Raw genomic sequence first — 13150 nt, 5'->3', positions numbered from 1 at the left:
GCAATAGGATTCTTAGTCTCCACTACTAACAATCCCTTTCCCCCCAATATACTATATTATACACCAATATGCGAATATTTGATAATACTTACTGTTCGGGTAAAGTATAAAAGTGTATATATATTAAACGTTTTTTCGAATGATGGGTTAGATGAATAAGTCTCTTGATTCCGCATTCCAGAGCCATTAAGAATGTATCTAGATTCTTCACGACTTAGCATTAACTTACTTAGCACGTAATAATCAATGTCTGTACAATATCAATTTATATTTTCTATTTACGAAATGTCCACTAACATTCTAACAATGGTACGGATATTATTTTGCTCGGTTACCGGGTCGTCCGAAAAGTATCTAGCCGGATAGTGGAATATCCGGCATCCGGATATACTGCTGATAGTCATTGTGCTCGTATTATTACGCGAATCATTAATCATATTGCGATACGGAATAAAATAAGTGAATATATTTGCTCGTAAAGTTTAATGAAGGCGATCTTTAAAAGAATTATTATAATTTATATAATTAAAGTTAATATACAATTTTTTTTTATTTATTCTTTATTGTACATAGAAAAAATTACAACATATATATATATATATATATATATATATATATATATATATATATATATATATATATATATATATATATAAGATGCACAACAGGCGAGCTTAACTCTGTAAGAGTTCTCTTCCAGCAAACCCTGAGTGGAGAGGAGCATTAATTATTAGTGGGCAGTATGCGTACAATAATAGACGGAAACTTTATAGATGTTTCTATTAAAAATATGAAATATGTTGACATATATATATATATAGTAACTCATACAATTAAAATCAAAATAAATACATATTATTAAATACTATTACTAATTTTAAATAGTCTCCCAACGCACCACACCGAGGCAGTGAACCCAAGACACTGGCAGCATTACCTCTTTGGATCGCCAAACTTATCTTTTGGGCAAAGTAGCTACCAGTTCTCGGGTCACCAGTAACCTTATTTTTTAATACAACTTAGAATGGCAAACAAGCTGACGGCCCACCTGATGGAAAGTGGTTACCGTCGTCTATAGACATAAGCAGTGCCATAGACATAACAGAGTATACTGTTTCGCGCATGATACCCCCCATGCGTTGCCATTCCTGAGGACTCAGGTGTTATTCCTCTGTACCCAGTAAATTCACGCCATATCCCACCCTTCAAACCGAAACACAGCCATGCAAACACAACTGCTTTACGGTTGAAATACGAATGGGACAGAGGTACCCATGCAAACGGCTTTTGTATAGTCTCCCTCTGGTAACAATATAGTTAGTAACAAATGTATATTATAGTAAACCTATTCACGCAGAATGGGTAAAAATATTAACATGTTTTTAGTGAAGCGTTTTTACACTTGAGTCCTCAGGAATGGCAACGCATGGGGGGTATCATGAGCTCTGTTATGTCCATGATACTGCTCGTGTCTATAGGCGACGGTTACCACTTTCCATCAGGTGGGCCGTCAGTTTGTTTGCCATTCTAAATTGTATAAAAAATAAATAAATAAATAAATATTTAACATTCATACATTTACACCTATTTACAATTATCTGCTATAGAATTAAATTACTTAATTATTGCTATAGATATTTTAACTGTAGCAACATAGATTTTATATAATTTTATATAATTAATAAACCGACTTCATGGACATGGGGAAAAAAGGTCGGCAGGCGAATTGGCAACCGTAGTTAGGCTTTAGAGATGTTTTAAGAGGGACGCTGCTGTCCATTCCTCGTCTAACCTAATTAGATAGAATTAGCTCAACTTATTTCGGAATCATTTCGTGATCCTTAATCATGAGTGATGTGACGAGAGCGTGACCTGCGTGCCTCGGTTCGCTGAACGCGGCTGCAGGCGCTTGCGGCTTCGTCACAGATAAGAACGATGGCGTTCGGCACTCTTCGGATATGAACGGCTGTAATTTGTCAAAATGGGCCAAATAATGCGACTTTTTCTTCACCAATCATCTCTTAATCTTACCTCGTTAGTGACACCAATAGCTTAAGTGCGGTTACCATTCCAATATCATCCATAAAAGAATCATTCTCTTTTTATCCGTCAACTAACAACACAATTACGTAAACGGCAATTTTTTTTCCGGAATCGCGTCCCCTATATTCCCTATTATCATTGGTGCTTTATGTAGTCCCAGTATTTTCAATGGCCTTATTGAATCTCGGCCAGATCGTAAAAGAATCTGAGATTGTCGTTGGAGTTTTTTTTTTCTTTCTCCTCATTAATCACTTAGACAAATGCTGGCTGGTGATACGTGAAAACCGAGAGTTTTCCCACGCTAAACTGTTTGTTTGAATACTAAGATTAGTCGAGACATTTGTAACGGTAGAATGGCGAATAAAGTGCATGTAAATAATGATGATAGCATCTAGCTGGTTATTGCTACGTTGGTACGGATTTGTGGAAGGAATGGTAGTGAAATGTAGAGACTATATTTCTCAAGAGAACAAATAAATTTTGTTTATTGGACCATAATTAAATAATAAGTCCGTCTAAGCTATCGGAATGTAGGCAGGGTACCAGTGAGATAGGATAGGTGCGGATGAAGCAGGTCAGTTGGCTCATCGTGATAAATTCAACAAGAATTAAATATGATGGTTTCCAGAAGAAGTCTTGTGGAGGTTGATTAATAGATTATTATTAGCAGTAGAGATTGGAGAGCCCGTTACTAACAGATCCTTCTTTCCAAATTCTAAATGACTATTACCATTTTCAGCCAGATGCCTTTTATTTCTGTTTTAATTTTAGCCCGACACTTTACCCATTGCATTGTAATACGCTCAGTGAAATGTGAGCGTTACGTTTACCACAATGGCGACCGTGGGCAGGTAGTAATTAGTAATAGTTCTATTTTAGTTATTTATTAAATTATTCTTAAATATCTCATATGTACAGACGTAGTCTAGTTAAAATTTTATATAAGTAAGAGAAGAAGAAGATAGAATGTAGGACTAGATGGAGTGACGACCTGAAATGCGTTGCAGGGATCAGTTGATGCAGGTGGCTCAGGACCGTTCTTTATGGTAGTTAAGGGGGAGATTAATGTCCAGCAGCAGATGAATAATGACTAAAATGATGATGATGATGAAGAGAAGGTTGCTAGTGTGTGCCCCGGTATAGAATGGGTCACCCATTCCTCTCCCGTGGGTGTCCTAAGAGGCGACTAAGGGACGGCGAGGGACGAGCAGCAGCGTACCTCTTAAAACATCTCTAAAAGCCTAACTGCGGTTGCCAACCAGCCTGCCAAGCCTACACTTATGGGTAACTCAACCAACAACTTAGCCGAATCACAAATGTAACTATTATTTAAGTTTTTTATGGTTGTGATCTGTTTTATGTGCGAATAAAATAAAATAAATAAATAAACGGGAGTTTTGCAGCCAGATATCACAGAGAGCACTGTGAAACTCATGATACCCCTTATGCGTTAACCATTCCTAATTAAAAGTTTATGCCTCCGCAAACAATCATGTAGCATATCTTAAAATCATGACATTCGTTCATTTTCAATAAAAAATGCTGTTTTTTTTTCGACTTTTCCCGTATCCAGCAGAGGCCAGTTAACTGCTCAAATAATAATAAAAAAAGAAGGTTTATAGTCGAGAGTATATATTTTTTTTTATTTTGTACTTTTTACTGTTCGCCCACTTGTTGCACACAGTTTATGTCCGTATGTCAGTGACATTTAAACGCAAATCTTTGGCAATAAATCATCCGCGTTTATCCCTAGTATCATCGGTGTTTCCAGTCATTTCACGACTGTTTAAACACAAATGACGTGTTTTTATAAACATGAGTATGGTATATCAACCGATAACTGTCCACTGTTAAACATAGGCATATGATACCCCATAATATGGATGGACAGAATAATAATTAAACATAAAATAGTGTACATGGGCAAGTTTATCACTAAATGAGATTTATTCCAGCAAACCCATGAGATGAACTGACAGTTGATTCCTAGTTACAAACATACTTGTACACTAATCGACTTAAATGTTATAGAAAATCACTAGAGGGAGACTTTGTACAAAAGTAGTTTGCTTAGGCACCTATGTCTCATTTGTGTTTCTACCATGAAGTAGTTGTGTTTGCATGGCTGTGTTTCGGTTTGAAGGATGGGATATGGCAGTGAATTTACAGGGTACAGAGGAATAACACCTGAGTCCTCGGGAATGACAACGATTGGGGGTATCATGGGCGAAACAGTATACTCTGTTATGTCCATAGTACTGCTCATGTCTATAGGCGACGGTTACCACTTTCCATCAGGTGGGCCGCCAGCTTGTTTGCCATTCTAAGTTACATAAAAAAAGATGGACTTAGCACGATTGAAAACACCTATTGTTTGTATGCGAAATCTATCCGTATTATACATCTAGTTAGATCGTACATATAGTTCCTTGTACGTAATCAATTTGAAAGCGTCTACTATAGGAAATGGGTATCTCTCAATGGGATAAATACAATTTGAGAGGTCAGAAGCACACAGCCGGAGTCCAAGCTTAATAGATCCGGATCCGACTGAAATATTTCCGGAATACATCTAACCATCGAATGGAAACTATAAACAATGGGAACACAGATGTTGTGTAAATAGATAACGCCACTGTATATACTTTGTGCGTAATTTAAAGGTGCAACATTGTAATGGAAATGTAAGGAGAATGGAGAGGATAAGCTGGACAGAAAGAGTAACGAATGAGGAAGTCTCGAAAAGGAAAAATAACAATAGAGAATAAAAGAGGCCTCTTCAGGGTGGTTACAAGCGTGTAATGCTTCTGGTATTGCAGGCGTTTATCGCTACGATAACTGCTTACCATCAGGTGGGCCGTATGTTTGTTTGCCATCTCAGTGGTGTAATAAAAAAATCCACGTAAAAGGAAGAGGTAGCCCATTCTATACCGAGACTGTGCGGCGGTATTACTAAATATATGAACATGTATGGAAAAAATATGTAGGGAAAAAATCAAACCGTCTGGAAGTTTTCGTTGAAAACATTTACTTTCGTTTTTTTTACGAAGTAAAATGTACTATTTTTTTAATGGATGATAATGGAATGGTCACCCCGCCTGAGCTATACGGTATACGCTGGCGGGGCACCAGTGATAGATGATAGGTGAGGATGAAAGCAGGTCAGTTAGCCTATCGTGACGAATCCCACTATATTATCCACAATGGCTTCCAGGGGAACCGCGTGGAGGTCGAACTGACAGGGTGTATTGCTAGCAATGGGCCAATTAGACCCCTTTACTAATAATCTCTTTCCCATCGAGTGTAATGTACTTGTTTTTATAATACAATGTTGATACTTATAAAAAAGGTAAGCCAAAAATATAGAAACGTATTAAAATGATTTATACATTTAAGGAAAAATATAATAACATTTGATGACGTGGCTTCCTGCAAATCTTGGGGTCGTTATGTGAAACAATACAAGGGGAAGGACGAGCTAAAACATTGTTTTGGCCAACGGTGCAAAATTAAAAACAGGACCGTTATTAAATTTTGTCATTAAGGGGAAGCCACTATTATGGTATATTATGCAGACAAATAATCATTTATCCTCAAATTTTATAAACTTAAAATTCACGGTCACACGAAAAAAAAATACAAATAATCCTTCCTAATCTGATTGGATGGGGGGAAAGGGATTGTTAGTAATGGAAACTGAGAATCCCGTTGTTAGCAATATAACCGAACAGGTCGACCTCCTCGCGGTTCCCCCTGGAAACTATCATGGTTGATTCCTGATGAATTCATCATGATGGGCTAACTGGCCTGTTTTCATTCTCACCTATCACCCTTCACTGGTGCTCCGCCAGCGTATCCCGTTAGCGCAGGCGGGGTTACCATACCATTTTCACCCATCAAAAAAAAATCTGAATGAAAAAATGCTCAAATCTATGTTAAGTTGAATAAAATTATTTCTTTCTTTCTAATAAATATATTAAATATGTTATATAATAAACGGCTTAAACAATCACTATGTTTTTTTAATGGCTGATAATGGACTGACTGCTGTCTGAGGGATGATAGGTGAGAGTGAAAAGGCAGGTCAGATAGCCCATCGTGATGAATGCACCTGGAGATCAGCAGGATAATTTTCAGGAGAGACCGCGTCGAGGTCGACCGGCTAGCAATGAGATTACTAATCTTTATTACTAACAATCCCTTCCCCCCACCGATCACTATGTTTGTTACACGCATACTATATGGGATAGAGAAGATTTTTTTAACTGCTTTTTATCTCGGTCAGTAAACATATACCGGTCACGCGGACAGTCGCCGGTAAAAGCTAGTAATGAATAAAACAAAACATAATAACGTTAATTATGAATTACTAGTCTTTAATTAGAATATACGATATGTAAGAATGGTTCTTGAATGGCGACCTCGTACAGACAAACGTAGTGTAGGACGACCCCCTCCCTAGATGGAGTGACGACCTAAAATACATTGTGCAGAGTCAGTGGATGCAGGTGGACCGTTCCTTATGGCAGTCCATGGGGGAGCCCTATGTCCAGCAGTGGACGGATAATGGCTGAAATGATGATGATTATGACAAGAGATGGGTACAAGGTGGACTTAATGCTGAAAGCATTCTCTACCAATCAACCTCAGATTTCATAAATTTCATATCAACCGGACGAGTTGTTAAGGCTCCAAGAGGTAACAAACAAATAAAATCATGTACGAAATTATACTTAAATACAAAGTTAACAAAAACAATATTAATTTGAATGACAAGCGTGCATGGTGTTAGTCGATCATGCACGGGCTTTTAACGATCATGTAATTTTAGACATAGTACATTGAAATAAATACACATAATCTCAACAGAGATTCAAAAGAGTAACTGTTGAAGTTCTTGCGGACTCTTCTCAGCAGATATCAACTTTCCGAACCCTGTATTCATAAAAAATTACGATTTAGAAGCGCTTGTAAACAAGTCTATTTAAACAAAAAATGTTTGAATTTTATATAATTTATTAAATGCAAAAAAAAAAAAAACTAGAAGTATAATATATTTTATAAGTGTTTATTAATTGTAACTTTTAATTAATGATAATACTTATATAATCTTCATCATCATCATCATCATCTTAGTTTGCCATTCTAAGTTGTATAAAAAAAAAGTTGACCATAGGTCTCCCCCATAGACTGCCACCAGGAACGGTCTTAAGTCACTTGTATCCACGTGGATACAAGTGACTTAAGCTTCACGTGGGTTCACCTGGAAACCATCGTGAACAATTCTCGTTGAATTCGTCACGGTGGGCTAATTGACCTGCTTCACCTCTCACTGGTGCCCCGCCGGTGTATACCGATAGCGCGGGTGGGGTTACCATTCCATTATCACCCATTAAAAAAAGTAATAGGACTATTAGTTCCCCATAACTAAAAATCGGTTTTCGGTTCTTCGAGCTATGTGACCAGCCCATTGCCACTTCAGCTTGCTTATCCTCCGGGCTATTACATAATCTTACTTACCCTTAATAAAATATTAGGGGTGTTCCTACAATAAAACGGGTAATCGACTTAGGCGCTTAGCATAAATTTTAATAACTATTAAAAACGGTCGTTCATATCGAAAATTGTACAGCCAGTTTGTGGACTCTACTGTGGAGTTTCACGGCGCAAATGAACTTGTTGGACATTAATTTGTTATTGGCTTTACAGTTATAGCAATTAAACGGTCCAGTTAACTGGCTGTACAAATTGCGCCTCAGTTATTCGTCGGAATATCAATATTGCGCTCGAATAAACAAATACTTAACTACATTGTTTATGTCAAAAGTATGTGGAAATTTGGCAATGAATCGTGTATTGTTATCCATTACTCACTTTTTTTGCGATAGACCTCTTTGAAAAATGTAAAACATTAAAAAAAAATTAAAACAACTTATGTCATATTATATGTATATGCGCGCGCGCGCGCCTGCGTGCGTGCGTGCGTGCGTGCGTGCCTGCGTGCGTGTGTGTGTGTGTGTGTGTGTGTGTGTGTGTGTGCGTGCGCGCGTGTGCGTGCGTGTGTGTGTGTGTGTGTGTGTGCGCGTGTGTGTGTGTGTGTGTGTGTGTGGGGGGGGGCTGAAGATAATAACAAGTAATAATTTAAGATTGTATTAAACAAAAAAAAAAAAACTAAACCGCTGCACCGATTTTCATAAAAAATCCATAGAACCAATCTATACACTATATATCCTTTTAGATACAAAAAGAATTTTCCAATTCGGTTTAGGTATAACTAATGGAGATATGAGATAAAAACTACTTTTTGAGGTCGGTTGAAAAATGCTTCTCAGTTCGCCACATATAGGTAAGACCCATCTCAATTATTACAGTTTTTATAGGTAAGAACAATATCTTTTTCGAAAATATGGACATATGTGTATGAAAAATGACGGTGGGTCGACTAATTTTAGCGTTTTATCGTATAGTTTGGTGTCAGAATTTGTTTCTTGGAGGGGTATTTTATTACGGTGGCTGGGTTTTCAGTAAATTGGACGAAATGGGAGGGGCCGCGCCGTAAATCATGTTGTTTGAGAGATAAGCGTGCTCAAGGCACGAGAGCGAGCGTGTTAATAAAAGGAAATTGATTTAAAAATATTTTCGGCAATTAATAAATAAAATCGAAGCGATAGTTCAACTGGTAAGTCTTAATAGATAGATAGATACTCTTTATTGTTTCCTCTATATGATTACAATAGTAAACTTATTATAAATACAAAAAATTACAAGTGAATATTACACTAAGAAAACAATGGGCGGCCTTATCGCTAAGAGCGATCTTTTCCAGGCAACCTTTTGATGGAGAAAAGTAATTAAAAAATTAGTAACTGACATTTTTTTATTTTTGTACGACATATGTCAAAACTATCTTCAGCAAACACGGAGACAACATGGTCCATGAATGTGATCATCCGAAAAGAACGACTTACTCTCAATGGTTGATCGCACAATGCTGGTGGCTCACTAAGTGCTTTTTCATGCTCTGTTTGAAGGATTCGAGGTTGTAGGATGAAGGAAACACGTCTCAAGAAAGGTCATTCCACTATGTTACGGTACGGTTCACGTAAGTTCGCAAATTGTTTTAATTCACTACTGGGACTTAACGGTACGTGATTACAGGTTTTTTTATGGATGAAAATAGAATGAAAGCCCCGCCTGCGCTAACGCTATACACTGCCGGGGCACCAGTGAAGGGTGTTCGGTGAGAATGAAAACTGGCCAGTTAGCCCGTCACGATGAATTCATCAGGAATTAACCATGACAGTTTCCAGAGGGAACCGCGAGGACGTCGACTTGGTTGAGTATATTGCTAGCAATGGGATTCTTAGTCTCCATCACTAATAACCCCTTTCCCCGCACGTAATTACAGACACTAGATACCTGATTTTTACTGCCAACATATTGACATATGTTGCACCACGTTGCGGTCATAGAAGGTAGTGATAATGTAATGGCTGAAGAAACTGTGCAAGCTGCCAGAAGAAGACGACTTTACTTCAGTCATGTCGTGACAACGACCTCGTGCTTTCCACGTCGAAACTCGGCAACAGAAATCAAGTATGCAATTATTAACCTGCAATCACGTCGCGTAAAGTTTCCATCGTAAATTGAAAATAAGTGTAAATAAAGTGAAAGTTTTAAACGAGCTGACATATATGAATATAAATTCGCCAAATTGTGCAACTTGGTGAACTTATATACATATGCAATATATTGGCAAAAAATGGCAGCGAGATACAAAAACTTATTTTAATGAGTGAATGAATGAATAAATATTTATTTGCAAGAAACATGGTAAGTATACAGCTGTTAAATAAATTTATAATGCGTCCAAAATTAGGTATGTAAAATTTGAAATACTAAAATATTAAAAAAAAAAACAATGTTTACAATTCTTATATAAAAAAAATATATTAATTTACATATATACATTTACGAGTATTTATTTAAATAACTTTATTGACCAAGGAAAATGAAAACACACGAACATAATCCTAAAGAATTCTCTACCAGTCAACCTTTGGGATGAAAAGTTAATCACGAATGCGGTACTTCATTATTGGCATAGGTAATGAATATAAAAGCTAATAATGTATACCTATACACAATAAATAATATATACATAAATAACATAAAATGAAGATTAGACATAAGTCGAAAGATGGACTAAAATTATCTGAAAGAGTTTTTTTTTTAATGAACGGCATTAAAATAGTAATCCTGCTTACGCTAGTCAGACTTCTGTGATAGATGACATTAGGATTAAGTATGACTCGCTTTTTTGTCCTAATTAGCGACTTATCTATTTCTATAATGCGTAAATTCATTCATATATTTATTTTACAAATACAGTTTTTGTAGATACAAAATTTATATATGAGATTCAATAACAGATATATTAAATATTTGTAATCCAAAATATAATATCAAAATGAAGAAACCGAACCACAGAAATCGGATATTTATTTTCATTGAAATGAAAATAAATATCCGATTTGTATGGATAATATCAAAATGGGTAATGATCCTTTTTTCTGTTAAAAATGCCCAAACGAACTTAATATTATAAGATATTGGGGCGATACGATAAAATACTATTTTTATGGCCATATCAGGCCTAGTCCCAAATTACCTATGCAGGGATGGAAGGAATTGTTAGTAATGCGGACTACAAGTTCCATTGCCATACACGTGGTCCTTGGAAACCATCGTGCTGAATTCCAGGTGTATTCATCATGATGAGCTAACTGATCCGCCTTTTCATTTTCACCTATCATCTGTCACTGGTGTCCTGCCAGCATATATATATATATATATATATATATATATATATATATATATATATATATATATATATATATATATATATATATATATATATATATATATATATATATATATATATATTATTGCATTTATAAATATAAGATAATGCATTTATAAATGTTGCGTGCAAGGGTGGACTTATCTCTGACAGAGATCTCTTCCAGTCAACCCAATACAGTGAAAAAGCATGTCGTTAGCGGGCAGCTGATGTGCTACAACTATTAATACATTAACAAATATACAGTTAAATAAAATATTAAAATATATAATAAAATATTACATAAATACATACACTATAAATAAATATAATACCTACCTACTTATAACTTACCGTTAGCGCAGCCGGGGTTAGCATTTCAAAATAATTTAATTGAAAAAAAACTTACCTATGCCTATAATCGCTTCAGCTTGTCACTTGTATATATCATAATAAGCGTAGGCAGACCTCGGGGACTATGTTAGCCGATATGATGCCGACAAGTGAGTTTAGATTTCTTGGAATTTTACAGATAATTCCACATGTTACACCGATTTTTTTTCTAAAACATTTACTTTTAATAAAACAGATTTTTTTTCCAAAAATACGTATTGTTTTAGGTGGCTTTTGGAAATTTAAGACAGTAGCATGTAAAAGTGGTAACATTTTTCATTAAAAATTAATACCGATATAACATTATAACCTTCAAGAAAAGAGTGTATTCCTTTTTAAAAAGTCACACAGCACAGTTTTTAACAACACACCTGCCCTTTGGTGTTGTGAGTGATCATGGGCGGCGGTAGTCACTTACCATCAGGTGAGCCGCATGTTCATTTATCCCATGTGTTGTAAAAAAAATGCCTATTTCATTCCAAATTGATGATTTTCTCATACATAGATTATGCAATACCTAACGATAGATTATTCTAAATACTCATGAGGGATAGGAAGTCTTTAATTACCATCGTGAAATTTACATATACGAAGCTGTTTACCATATATATACATATATGTATGTCTAACAATGAAGGTCGTGTGTGAACGTTAAATATTAGAATATTAGATGTAAGACTGGGAAACTGAAATCCTAAAGTTGATAGAACAATTGGATGGAACGACAAATATTATTTTAATAAATTATTTATTTATTTATTTACACTTTATTGCACCATTTATAAAGTAGTAAATACATTTAACTGTAATAAGAAATGATACAAAAGGCGGCCTTATCGCTAAACAATCTCTTCCAGACAATCTTTGGGTAGAGAACATTGAGAAAAGAAAGAAAAAAAGGTAGGTGGTGCACTATTATATATAAACAAATATATACAAAGATATATACATATATATACATATATATATATATATATATATATATATATATATATATATATATATATATATATATATATATATATATATATATATATATATATATATATATATATATATACATAAACAAATACATACATAAACATACAAACTTAAAAGTACACATACAACAGGAGAGAGTGACACTGGAAGATGAAGATAGAATATGGGAAAATAGTTAATTAAAGGGAGAGATAATAGAATTTAACAGAGGTTTTGAAGCTAGCGAGAGATTGAGCGCATCGGATAGAGGTAGGTAGTGAGTTCCACAGGCGAACTGCCTGCACAGTAAAGGAATTAGAATAAAAGGAAGTGGTGTGAGATGGAAATTTGAGACGGAGATTGACACTGCGTGAAGTTTGGCTAATTAAATTAAAAGTTACGTACTTGAGTGGCCACTTCGTACGGGCATACGCAATGTAGGACGACTTCCCCATTAGATGGATTGACGACCTGAAATGCATTGCAATGGGTCAGTGGATGCAGGTGGCTCAGGAATATAAATATTATTTAAGAGGAAATATGTTTATTACTTTGCAATGTATAAACTTAAAAACTACTCAACAGTTTCAATTTTTACGCAGATAAAGTTGCATTATACTCAAATAACTAAGGCTTTATATTATTCTGCTGCTGCTGATTTTCACCACCGTACAACCCGCCACAAACTAAAGTTTCATCCTAATCATCTGGACGAGTGGCGGTCTTCCACCGTGCGTTTTTCACGTCACTTTCTTCCACGCACAACCATTCTTTGGAATCAACTTCCAGCAGCAGTATTTCCGAACCGATACGACAACATAACCTTCAAGAAAAGAGTATATTCCTTTTTAAAAGGCCGGCAGCACACCTGCAATGTCTCTGGTGTTGTGGGTGATCATGGGCGGCGGTAGT

The sequence above is a fragment of the Galleria mellonella genome, unplaced genomic scaffold, assembly GCF_026898425.1.
Source record: "Galleria mellonella isolate WM207_F2 unplaced genomic scaffold, CSIRO_AGI_GalMel_v1 utg176, whole genome shotgun sequence".
Classification (NCBI taxonomy): Eukaryota; Metazoa; Arthropoda; class Insecta; order Lepidoptera; family Pyralidae; genus Galleria; species Galleria mellonella.
The sequence above is the reverse complement of the archived record's forward strand: the minus strand, read 5'-3'. Positions refer to the sequence as shown.